Consider the following 13,100-nt stretch of genomic DNA (forward strand, 5'->3'; position numbering starts at 1 on the left):
CATATTTGATCAGTACTCTTCCTTGGTAAACAAATTCAGAAAAATAAACAAATAAATCTAATGTATTGATAAGTTTTTTACCTGGGTTGTATCCATTTTACATTACCATCTTCCTGCTCAAGAGAGTGGTGGAAAGGTACAAGACACACTAGTTAGCTTGTCAATAACTACACAAAGTAGTGTTTATGAATATCCATAAAAGAAAATAAGCTGAGTATAAACAACTATTTTATTGTCATTGACATGTCACTGTACAAGGAATTCATCCATCCAACCATCCGTTCATCCATTTCCCCATCAATATTGTCATAATACCAATTTTGAACCAGCTTAGGGTCATGGTAAGTCAGTACCTAAATAGTTAAGTAGGAGACAAAAGGCAGAGAATAGTCTTGATAGGTTAGTAATCTATCATAGGACACGTACATTCAAGAATATGAGCTAATTTGGGGTATCATCAATTCATCCATGCATTTTAGATATGGGAAGAACTGGAAATCCTTGATAAAAATAACATGGACACAAGAAAGGCATGTCAATTCTGCACAGCTAATGCCAAAAATAAACCACATTACCAGACTCGCAATTTCTGCAAGGAGGGCACACCATAATCAGTAATTAGCTACATTTCTTTCCTTAAATTGACTCCCACTTTCTGAAACCTGGGGTCCTAGCATTACTTGCACCAAAGGAAGAGTGCATAAAGATGAGAGAGGAATGCTTACTTCCTACAGACTGTGACAAATGGACATAAAACTATTAACATGTGCGTCATAAGATAACGTAAGGAGCATGCTCACTAAACATAGGAATTAATACCATTGTTTTAAATGCCAAACCAAGGAAGTATCATTAATACTCGCTTTATGCTAGCAATCTGCACAATGAGAGGAGTATATGCTGCTCCAGTAGTCCCACTAGCAGGATGGTTCTGTGTACTGCATTGTTCACTAGACTAGCACAAGTAAATCTGATCTGATCTAAATGTACCAGCTGCTGGAGTAAATTATTAATGCATTGAACCATGACTACTGCAAGACTGTAGAATTAAAGAGGTTCAAGGAATAACTGGAACACTTGTAAGTTAACTGAAAAGGTTAATGATCTAAATTGGAAAAAGTTTTGATAAGAAACACTATTAGTAAACTTTGTAGGAGATGACTATATATAGACTGTATAAATTCATTGCTTGCAAGCATCCTTTTTCAGGGGCAACTCAGAAGCACTAGCTGATCACATAGGAAACAGCTCATAGCCTTAAAATGTTGCATTGCTAGATGCTAAGATGTGCTTTTGCATTCCAAGAAACTCTGCAATGTGTCTGTGTTGTTAAAGTGATTTGCCAGAATGCTCACATTAAATCCACTTACTGCTTTTCTGTTCATTAGTGAATTTCCATAGCCCAAAAGATGGATAATAGAGTAACAAAAATATGCCACATTTGTACAAGTACAGTGTGCCAGGGAATGTGCTTGAATAGTACAACAGTTGGCATACACTTGGAACTTAAAAAGTACCAAACAGTTTGAAGACATTTGTTATTCAACATAAGCAATTTCTCATCATCTGCAATGCTTAAAAGTTTATTTGTTAAGAGCAAAATGAAATGGATCCATTAGGTCAGTGGATATTTAGCAGAGATGGGTAAAATATTTACAAGAGCCACAGCAGTTGACTTGCTATTTGCTGGGTAGTTGCAGTTACATTTAATTCAAAACTTTGTTAAGGACAGATAACAGCTGCTTAAATGTTCACTGATTAATAAATAGTTTATTGTACAATCTTTGACACTAATAATATTGCACTCAATGCTTTTACTAGACAAAGTTATTTAATTTATATTGTCAGATATACATTTTTACTAAGATTTATAACTGAATGGTTTTAGTTGACCTCTTGGCTTTCACATTCCTTTCTTTTCTTTCTTTTTAAATTTATTTCTGTAGGCTTAACTGTATTAACTTATGGATGGAGCAGCATGATTTCTCATACATCCTTGAGCATAACCGTCTCCTTGGAGCCATACAAACACAAACTTACTTATGCTGATGCATTGAAAGCCAGGATGAATGTTGCCTTGACTTCTGATATTTAGCCTGTTTTCAGAAAATGTCTTCCCTTGTGCAGTGCTTGGAAATACTTTTAAGTTAAATAGGATTTTAATTTAAATACTTTTTATAGATAATGCAGTACTAAACATTTATTATGTCTAACCAATATGAGAGTTATGATATGGGCTAAAAGAAGTATTTTTTGTTGAAACAATAATTATTGCTCTGTTTAGTGTATTGCTAATTTTTGCTGTATTTGTTCAGTGGCAAAGAATTATGATTTTTTTCCTCTAATCCACTTCAGCAGGCGGATAGTAACAATATGTTGGCTGGAGCTGTGAAATATCATCCCACTGTCTGTTGTCAACCAGAATTCTAATTTATAAAGGATTAAACAGTTATATTCTATTTCTGCCTATATAGAGTCTACTAGGTCTGTCTGCAAACTTTCATTCAGGATACTTTGTGACATTAGTGCATGTGGATAAATAAATAAATAAATTAGGAGGTACTGCCAGCCATGCCAGAGAGAAGTAGAGCAATGGATGTATGACTTGTGCCAGCTCAACTAGCTGTAATTTTGTACATGATATTCATTACTATATCAAACTATTCTGTACAGATGCTTGCACTGAAAATGTATTTCTCAGCTTTGCTTGCATTAATTGCATCAACAGTGCACCTTGCTGAAATGAAGAGAAATGCAAATGTATTATGGTATCTGAATTTAATATATATGTTTTAATAGAAGACACCGAAACATCAATGGTTAACCAGATGGCTTATTTTAAGAAAAATAAGGGAAATGTAAATGAGCTGTTAAATCATTGATCATTACCCCACAGTGCTGAGTAGGACTGCAGACTGTAGGTCTGGGAGCAGCCATTTTCTGTTAGCTTTTGTAAAGAAGGGGGAAGTGTTATAAATGGTTCTGCCTCCTAGACACTGCCATAAAAGCTCTAAATGTGTATTGTAGCAATCTACTAAAGTACTGTCTCAAACTTCAAAAGGTGATATTGTGGGGAATTAGAGTCAAGTGATGAGATGAGGTCATTCTGCAAGTCACCTTGGATATTATATTTTACAGGGAATAATCTCAGAATAGAGAGTATTGTATTTGGAGCCTGACTAGTAAGACTGCTCACACATTTCTTCTTTTCTTGCCCACATAAGTTACTAAGAAACAGTAACATTCTCTTAGATTCATTAAGGCATATACTGAAGCTTAGTTTAGAGATTGTTTTTTCTTTATTTGTATGAGTCTGTCCATCAATGTTGTTTTCAATGTTTTCTGTGATTTGAACTTTGTGGTTTACTGTGAATATATATTCAGTACCTTCATGTTCTTTTATTATTAAATATATTTAAAACTTTTATTGCGGCTGGTTCTTGTAGAGAGTATCTAACCTTTGAAAGTACTTACATTTATTTGGTGACACTGTGTGGGCCACTCCAGAAGGCATAGCCATCTTGGTAAACTACTACCATTTGTATTATATTAATATTACACAGTATAATTAGATACCCTTTTAAGAGCTTTATAGTAACTGACTGGTGGCAGTGATAACTACCTTATAGTCTGGGCAAAGTTGGTAGAGCAGGTAATCTGTGACACCCTTTCTCATGTGTGTGTGTGTGTGTGTGTGTGTGTGTGTGTGTGTGTGTGTGAAAATGACATCTTAAACAGTGTGTGTGTGTGTGTGTGTGTGTGTGTGTGTGTGTGTGTGTGTGTGTGTGTGTGTGTGTCAGCTACTTGGGGCAGGGACACGAAGCACTGGGTTCACAGAAAGGGTGCTGGAGGACTTGGCTTGGACACTTGGCTGAGGATCTAACCCTACAGCTGCAACACTGGGAAGTCTTACTGGGGATCTGGAGGAAAACATATATAGAGACATCAGGACCCCAGGCTGAGTACATTCACTGTGTGCTCTTAAAGGAAGTTGTACTTTATGCAGAGAGTTCTGCATCTGGAAATACTGAGTGTATTCAGTTGTATTCCAAGTGCACATCCCTCTCCAGTGTCAGTGGTGAAGATTCAGGCTCCTTGACTACTGGCCCAGTGTGGGGACAACACATAGTGATGCCCATCACATATTGGCAGTAATAGTGGGCATTACATTTTAATTGGTTGGCAGTGAAGGGATCTTCACATACTCACATATTGTTGAGTAGTGGTGTGGATGTTTAATTCCTGTAGCCTGTAAAAATGTCACTAAAGAAAGGTGTACTCTCAGCAGCCACATGGTAGACATTCAGAGTTTCATATCACAATAGTTTTATTCATTTACTTTTTGTTAGCTTAGTTAGTCAGGGAGAGCAGGCAAGGATGTCAGCAGAGGATTATGGCAAGCTGACAAGGAAACAGTTGGCTGAGATATGCCAAGCCAAAAGGACTGTGGCATGCCAACCTGACTAAAGTAGAAATGATTGCAACCTTGATCACAGCTGGATCACAGACCATCAGCCAGGAAGACAACCAGACTGGCATTGGGGATGTACAGCTCCCTGAAACAGGACAGCTCAACTTTTCTTCAGAGGACTTAAAAATCCATCTGGAGTTAAACAGACTTGAACTGGAAGCCAAACGTTTGGAACTAGAATCAGCAGGGAGACTGCGGCATTTGGAAGCTGAAGAAAATAAGAGGCAGAGGCAACATGAAAAGGAAATGCTGACTCTGCCAGGGTCATGGAGGCAATGGAGAAGGGAGTAACCATACCCAAGAAGCAATAAAGGTCAGTAAACTTCTCCCTCAGTACCAAGAAGGTAATAATTTTGATAGTTTTATTCATCTATTTGAAAGAGTAGTTAAACAGTATAATGTTGACTGGGGGCTCTGGGTACAGTGCCTCACCCACTTACTCCATAGTAAAGCTGTAACTGTTGTTTCTAAATTGTCTGATACTGATTGCTTAGATTATGATCAAGTTAAGCACAGTTTATTACAATATTTTAGGTTAACACCTAAAGATTACAGAAAAAAGTTTTGTGAGCATAGACACAAGGCAGATAAAAGTGTATGTGATTATACTGCTGAACTAAGCACTTATTTTTTAGGTGGGTGAGTGGGTGTCATGCCACAACTTTTGGAAAGCTGGCATGGAAGCTCTAAATGTGTATTGTAGCAGACTGCTAACGTCCTGTCTCAAACTTCAAAAGGAGATATTGTGGAAACCTAGAGTCAGATGACCAGATGAGGTCATTCTGCAACTTATCTTGGATATTATATTTTACAGGGAGTAATCTCAGAATAGAGAGCATTCTGTTTGGGGCCTGACTAGAAAGACTGCTCACGTATTTCATCTTGCATTGCCCAAGTAAGTTGCTAGGGAACAGTAAAATTCTTTTAGATTCAGTCAGGAATATAGCGAAGCTCAGTTTAGAGGTTGTTTTTCTTTATCTGTATGAGTCTGTCCATTAATGTTGTTTTCAATATTTCTGTGATTTGAACACTGTAGCTTACTGTGAATATATATTCAGTGCCTTCATGTTCTTTTATTATTTATTATTAAATATATTAAAAATGTTTATTGTGGCTGGTACTTGTAGAAAGTATCTAACCTTTGACAGTACTTATATTTATTTGGTGACACTGTGTGGGCCACTCCAGAAGGCCTAACCATCTTGGTGAACTACTACCATTTGTATTAGTATTAATATTACATAGTATAATTGGATACCCTTTTAAGAGCCATATAGTAACTGACTGGTGGCAGTGATAACTACCGTAAAGTCTGGGCAAAGTTGGTAGGGCAGATAAGCTGTGCCAGCCTTTCCCAGGTGTGTGCATGTGAAAATTAAATTTTAAAAAGTGTGCGTGTCAGCTACTTGGAGCAGAAGCATGAAACACTGGTTTTAAAGAGAGGGTGCTAGAGGACTTGGCTTGGACACTTGGCTGAGGACCTAACCCTAAAGCTGTACCAGTGAGGAGTCTTACTGGGGATCTGGAGGGAGACAGATATAGAGACATGCAGACCCCAGGTTGAGTGTGTTCCCTGTGTGCTCTTAAGAGAAATTCTGTTTTATTAATAGAGGTCTGCATCTGGAAATGCTGAGTGTATCCATTTGAATTCCAAGTGCATGTCCCTCTCTAGTGTCATTGGTGAGGATTCAGGCTCCTTGACTACTGGCCCAATGTGGGGATGACACATATTGGTAGCAGTGGTGGGCATCATATGCTTTTTAGTCCTTTATTCCCAGTGGCTTTAATTCCATTTGATTCTTACATCTGTCTTGAGTTACTATTGGTGTCTTTCTCTGTACGTTTTTTGGTGTTCTTATTTACTAGTTATTGTTACTCATGATACCAGTATTTATTTTTTAATACAACATTCCTGAGCATCCTTAATTACCATGCCCCCATAAGACTTTCCAGAACCAAAGCACAATCCTCTCCATGGCTACAGAAAATCACTAAGTCAGAAATGAAAAACAGGGATAAAGCCTGGGAGCACTGGCACAAAGCCAAAACCCCCTCAACTAGACAGACATTTCTAGAACTATGCAACAGAGTCAAAAAGCTAATAAAACAGGACAAATTTCAATACTACCAGTCTGCACTAGACTCCTCCCAACAGAGCCCCAAACATTTCTGGTCCTCCATAAACTCCATCCTCCACCCAGGTAAAGTCAGTACCCCTCTTTCTAACATCCCTCACTCCTCCGAAAATATTTCTACTTCATTCAACACACACTTCACAATAAACCATACTATCACTAGCTAAACAACACAACCTCCCTCCCCTCCAACCCACACCTACAACTATTAATCTCCACACTGTCTTCTCTTTTTCTCCTGTACCTACCTCCAACATAAAAAAAAATGCTTAACTAAACTTAAGCCAACCAAATTAACAGCAGACAACCTCTCAAGTGAATACCTACAAATTGCAGCTGATGCTCTGGCCTACCCAGTATCCATCTTGATTAACTGATCTCTGTCAGAAAGTTACGTTCCCACACTATGGAAAGTATCACATATAATTCCCCTCCACAAAGGTGACCCCTCCACAGAACTAACCATTTAGTGCCTCATAGCTATTCTCTCTCCACTCTCCAAAATACTAGAGAGATGCATTCACTCTCAGGTCTCAGACTACCTCTTTACTAATAACCTCCTTTCCAATACTCAGTATGGTTTCTGACCAAACCATAGCACCACCACTGCCTTACTTTCCTTTACTAACACTATCCTTCAGCATAAAAACAATGGCTATCTCTCCTCTGCTACTTTCCTAGACCTATCTAAAGCATTTGACATGGTCCCACACAAATGACTCATCTCTGTCCTAAAAAACCTGTCCTTCTCTCAATCAGTCACCAACTGGTTTCAGAGTTACCTGTCTGACCACCAACAATCCGTTGTATGGCAGAATGACATATCTCCCCAACTACCTGTCTCTATAGGGGTTCTCCAAGGATCCATCCTTGGACCCCTACTCTTCTCTATTTTCACCAATAATCTAGCCTCTGTTACCAAACATGGCACACTCATACAATACACAGATGACTCAACCATCATCTGCTCAGCCCAGTCCCTACCCATACTGCAAAAAGTCACACAGGAAGCCTTTTCCTCTGTTGAAACTTGGTTATCCGATGCCCGATTAATACTCAACCCAAACAAAACTAAACTTCTCATCTTCCAACCCACCAAACATACTCAAAACAACTCTCACTTTAACATCACAGCAAAAGACAACACCACTATACACCCAACAGAACACACCAGATTGCTAGGAGTGGAAATAGACAATAAACTAGAATTTGACATTCACATATCTATAGCCATAAAAAATGCCCACAAAAAACTAGGAGCGTTATACAGAAATAAACAACTTCTCACCAAAGCAGCAAAGATTTCAGTAGCAAATTCCCACCCTATCTCCACCCTACTTTATGCCTCTCCAATATATACCAACCTAAGGCAATGCGATCTAAACAAGCTAGAGACCTGCTACAACAAAATCACCAAATTCACCACAGGGGCATCCTACCATAGTCACCATTGTCTTTCACTTGCTGAACTGAGTTGGCTTGAACTCCATCACCTCCTTCAATGGTATCAACTCTCACTCACCCACAAACTAGTAAACCATCCACTAAATGTCCCATCCCTCCAGAATCTACTCCAACCATATCGCACCACCAGACCACTAAGATCCAGCAACAAAAATCACTTGCAGATCACTAAAGCCAATAACTCGGCTGGTGAAGCACTATTCTCTTGCACCATGGCCAAATTATGGCACTCCCTCCCACCCACAAATACCTCCGTACCATCATGCACCCACTTCAAAACTTTACTAAAAGTTCACCTAAAAACATGCTGGCTATGCCCTTGCAACTCCCACTCTAATATCACCCACCCCATCCAACCACTGCCTTTCTTTCCACCCCACTAACTACCTTGATTATAGCAAGCTCGGATGCTCATAAGCCTACTACTTATTATACAGCAGGAACTTCTTATTGTAAAAATTGTTAATGTCTGTTATGTACTTCGCAGATAAAGATTCTAGTTGTCTACTGATGTACTATGTTCTTCATCTGTAACTATGTAATTAATTGCTATGTTAATCAAATTGTTAATCGCTATGTAAATCCAGTGTAACTACTGACTGTATATTTTAACTGTGGAGCTTTTCTCCCCGGCCTCCACTGAAAATGGACCTACGTCCAGTCAGACACTCCCAGTAAACAAATGTAAATACATAAATAAATAACTAAATAAATAAATAATGTTTTTGTTTTTGGGGCTGTTCTATTAAAGCCATTCCTTCATTTACCATGTAGAGATACTTTACTGTGGTGCTTATGATTTCTGATAATTTATTAATGTTCCATACTTTTTTGATCATTGTCTTGGCAATGGCTAGGGAAATGACAAACCTTTCACAGTGTACTGACCAAACCTTAGTGCTCCTTTGACTGTAGGTACCATGAGTGCTACTGGCTTGTCCTTCTTAGTCACTAAGCAGTGACATTGTTTTTTGTCTTTTTCCTCCATTTCTGGTTGTATCCTAGCCATGGACATCCATTGTGCAATATGTTCCCTTTTTGGCATTCATGAAATGTAACTTCCTAAGTGTAGATGGAATGTATCTCAGAAAACATTTCCTCTTAACTTTCCACACATCTGACTTGCTTTTCACTTGTCTCATTGCTATTTTATATTTTCAATAATCAAACCTCATTTTCTAGACATCACCCTAAATCTGGTCTTATCAAATGAATTCCATGAAACATTGTAGTCTCCCAGTCTGTCTGTTTTTCAGTCTTGCAGTCCTAGCAGCTATGGTAGGCTTGTGTAACTCTAAAATACAAAGTATACAACCCTCAAATAAGCCTTAGTAAGTATGCAGACATTCCAGATGCCATCTTAAATGAAACATACTGATTGCTGAGCTAGAAAACACTCTTCATCCCTCACAACTTTAGTTATATAGTGATATAGATCTTTAATAGCTTGGAAGCATTTATTTGCCAGTGACACAAACCTGTATTTTTCTATAATAGTACTACACTAAGAGCTTTCTAGCTATACTCCCTTCCCCATCTTAATGCATCCAGCTCTAAATTGTCCCTGAATTCTAATTCTTGCCTTCCTTTCTGTTCAGTAATTTGATCCTACCTTTAGTGTACTGATACCACCTCTCTGTTTCTATCCCTCTTGTAGTTTTCTAGCATTGTTTAGTTGTGCATTTTACTTAATTACTAATATATTTATCCATTTGTTTGTTTGTTTATCTTTATTTTGGCAGCTCCTTTATCCTCCTACAAATTATTTCTGATTCAAGCATAACGTAGCCCTTCAAAGTATTCCGACCATAGGAAATGACTTGATTTACCTCTTTTGGATATCCAAGAGCTATTCTATCAACTAGTGTTTATTATCTAAAGAGGCATTTACTATGCTCATAAACCCCAAAGTCCCTATTGCCTTACCTACTATTCAGTGAGTTGTAAATGAACAGCATTCAACTCATCAGTTTAAACTTACTAAATTTATATTCCCTCACCACCCTTCCACAACTCTGTTTCGTCCTGTACTCTCCATCTTCTTCTGCAAATCACTACACTTTTTTCATTATTTTTCTATAATTATCCTACTTCCTTATATAACCTTCTTGGTGTTTGTCCACCTTCTCCTCTCCAACAGAATTTCTCACTCTTCCTTCAGATCAATACCAACTTGCTACTTTGACAACAGGTTCATTTAATTTTATTTACACCCAGCTTCACATAGAGCATCTGCCAATCAGTCTGTGTTCCATTATTTAATAATAATCAATAATTTAATAATAATAATTAATAATTTAATAATTCCATTATTTCATCTCAGCAGGCCCAGCAATCAGTGAAGAGATGTCACCACCGTAACTTCCATTAACACATGGAACTGCGCAAACAAGATTTCATTATTTGATATTAGGCTTGCCTCTAACAAGCTGATATCACAACTGTAACTGTATTTAACTGAATCCTGAAGGAAGCCTGACTGTAGATTATTTCTCCTTACTTTACTGACATCTGCTTTTTCCAAAAAAGGCTGCAGGAGGCAGGGTTCTACTCATAGTCAAAAAAGAGTTCAATGATTCTCTGTTCTGCTTCCATAAACTAAAGCAAAAATACCTTAAATAGATCTTCTTTTGATGTTTGCCTGGTAACCAGTTAAAGGAAATATTGACTGTTTTTGTCTATCTCCCCCTTCCTCTTAATGTTATGGTAAATCCTATGCAATGACTTCAGATTCTTAAAAGTTTGTGGTACTGTTCTACTTGGTGATGTTAACCTGCCATGATACTCCCAAATTAAAGCTTTTTTTAATAACCACTGCCTAAAGTTATCATTTTCTCAACTAGTGAGTTATTTCATTCACACAAATATCAAATCTAAATGACCACACAGTAATTGACTGGGTTACCAACCATGTTCCTCCAAACTCTCCCCTCCTCCAGTCCCACTCCATGTCTCAGTGACTGTTGCCCAATTTTCACTACCCTTTCTGCCAATATTCAAAAGTTTCCTGGTACCTTCCTTTCTTCTGGCAGATTCAAATTAAGCAAAGCATCTTCTTTATAGCATATACTTCACCATTTGATTTGTCTACAGAACATAATCTGTCTGATCACAACCCTTTTTGTAGAAGCTTTTCTCAAAATCCTCCTTTCCAGTCAAGAATATTGCATCACAACACCAATATAACTCTTATGTATCTCCTATCAACATATGCATCAACATATAAAATGGTTGCAGCTGGTACAATGACTGACAATCCTTTAGTGACCTTAGTAAATTTATCATACTATGTTTCATCATCTTTTGCTGTCTTATTTAAAAAGTCATGGCCTTGAATCCAGTGCACTAAACTTAATTCATTTTGATCCCAATAATAAATAAAACCATTCTCTGACTATTTTATCTACTTAAATGGTATGCCCCAAGAGTCCATTTTTACCCCATCCTATCTTCCTCCGCTCCTAAATGCCGGCCTTATCCAAACCCCTACCCTGGTATCCTCTAATATACAGACATCATGGCATTACTTAGGTCTGTGCCTTTATTTGCTACTATTAGAAATGAAGTTCAAATTTTCCCTCCTCCATACTTGGCTGTGACAAAAATCTCAAAATCTGGCCAATAAAATCATGCGTGTCTGAAATATAATAACATTGCCAACATTAAAAATATTAAGAACACATTCTTAAAATATTCCTGTTGGATATTTTCAAAATTTCAAAGCTGACATAACCATTCAGCCATGGAGGCTGGTCTCTATTTAATCCCAGCTGTCAGTCAAACTCATACTTCTCCAGTAAGCTACTGAAATCTTCTCGAAGGCATAACTTTATATGATCAATAATAACAACAACAAAAATCCACATTTAAACTGGCTGTAAGCCAATAAATGTTTGAATACTTGTGTGGATTATTTTATTCTCTGTGGCATACATATGCAGCACAGTGGAGCATTGGGTACCTATGTCACCTCAAACATTCTCTGGTTCAGTTCTTAACTGGTATTCTTCATAGGTTCATAGGTTCATAGGTTCATACTAGGCTATCTGCCCTAGGGCATTTATAAACCTAGCCAGAGTGTGTTTGGCTTTTGCCACCCATTTTAAATTAATTTTGCTATGCCCTTTTTCGAGGTTAGTATACTGTGCCTCTGTCTAACAGTGACACAGAAGTGATACCCGGGGTAAACCTATGATCTCCAATCCACTCATCAAGATTCCTCTTGAAGAGAGTCAATGAGGGACTCTGCCTAACCTGGACTGGGATTTTATTCCAGAGTGAAGGGAGCCTCTGGGTTATGAATCTGTCCCTCCAGCATGTCCTATTTATTTCAGTGCTGAGGTTCAAGTCTCTCAAATGCGTAGCTCGATGGGATTTGGATTTTCTGAGGTGCAGTATGTCCATTATTTCCGGGTTGGCCATGGCTTTATATGTCAGGCACAGATTGCCTCTGAGCAGGCGGTATGCCACTGAGTAGAGCTGGAGTTTCTTTAACCAGGCGGCATATGGCATCTGTTTGAGCCCTTTGATCCTCTTGCTGAGGTACTTTTGGGGTCTTTCCAGTTGTTGCAGGTGTCTGGTAAGGTACATCCCAAAAGGGGCATTGTACTCAATTATGGGCCTGATGAGGGATGAGTAAAGAGGCACAATGACCTCCCCTGATCTAGATGTGAATCCCTTCATGATTAGGTGGGCTATATAAAACATTTTTCTAACCACTTTGGCCATGTGGTTGTCAAATGAGAGATTGCTATCAACTTGGGTCCCCAGGTCCCTAATTACTTCTTCTGTACTTAATGGATTACCACCTGTGTGGTAATTTGTGGGCACTTTTTGGCATTTAGCTTGAGGCCATGGCTCTGGCACCAGTTGTCTGTTTCTATGAGGCCCTTTTGGAGGATGCTTGTGTCGACTGGAGAGTAGATTATGGTGCCCAGTTTGCAGTCATCTGCGAACTTGGTCAGCCACAGTCCTTCCGTGTTGGCCTATAGCTCTGAGAAATATGTACCGAACAAGAGAGGTCCCAGGAC

Source organism: Protopterus annectens, chromosome 6.part1 (assembly GCF_019279795.1).
Source record: "Protopterus annectens isolate FY-2018-M chromosome 6.part1, PAN1.0, whole genome shotgun sequence".
NCBI classification, from domain to species: Eukaryota; Metazoa; Chordata; order Ceratodontiformes; family Protopteridae; genus Protopterus; species Protopterus annectens.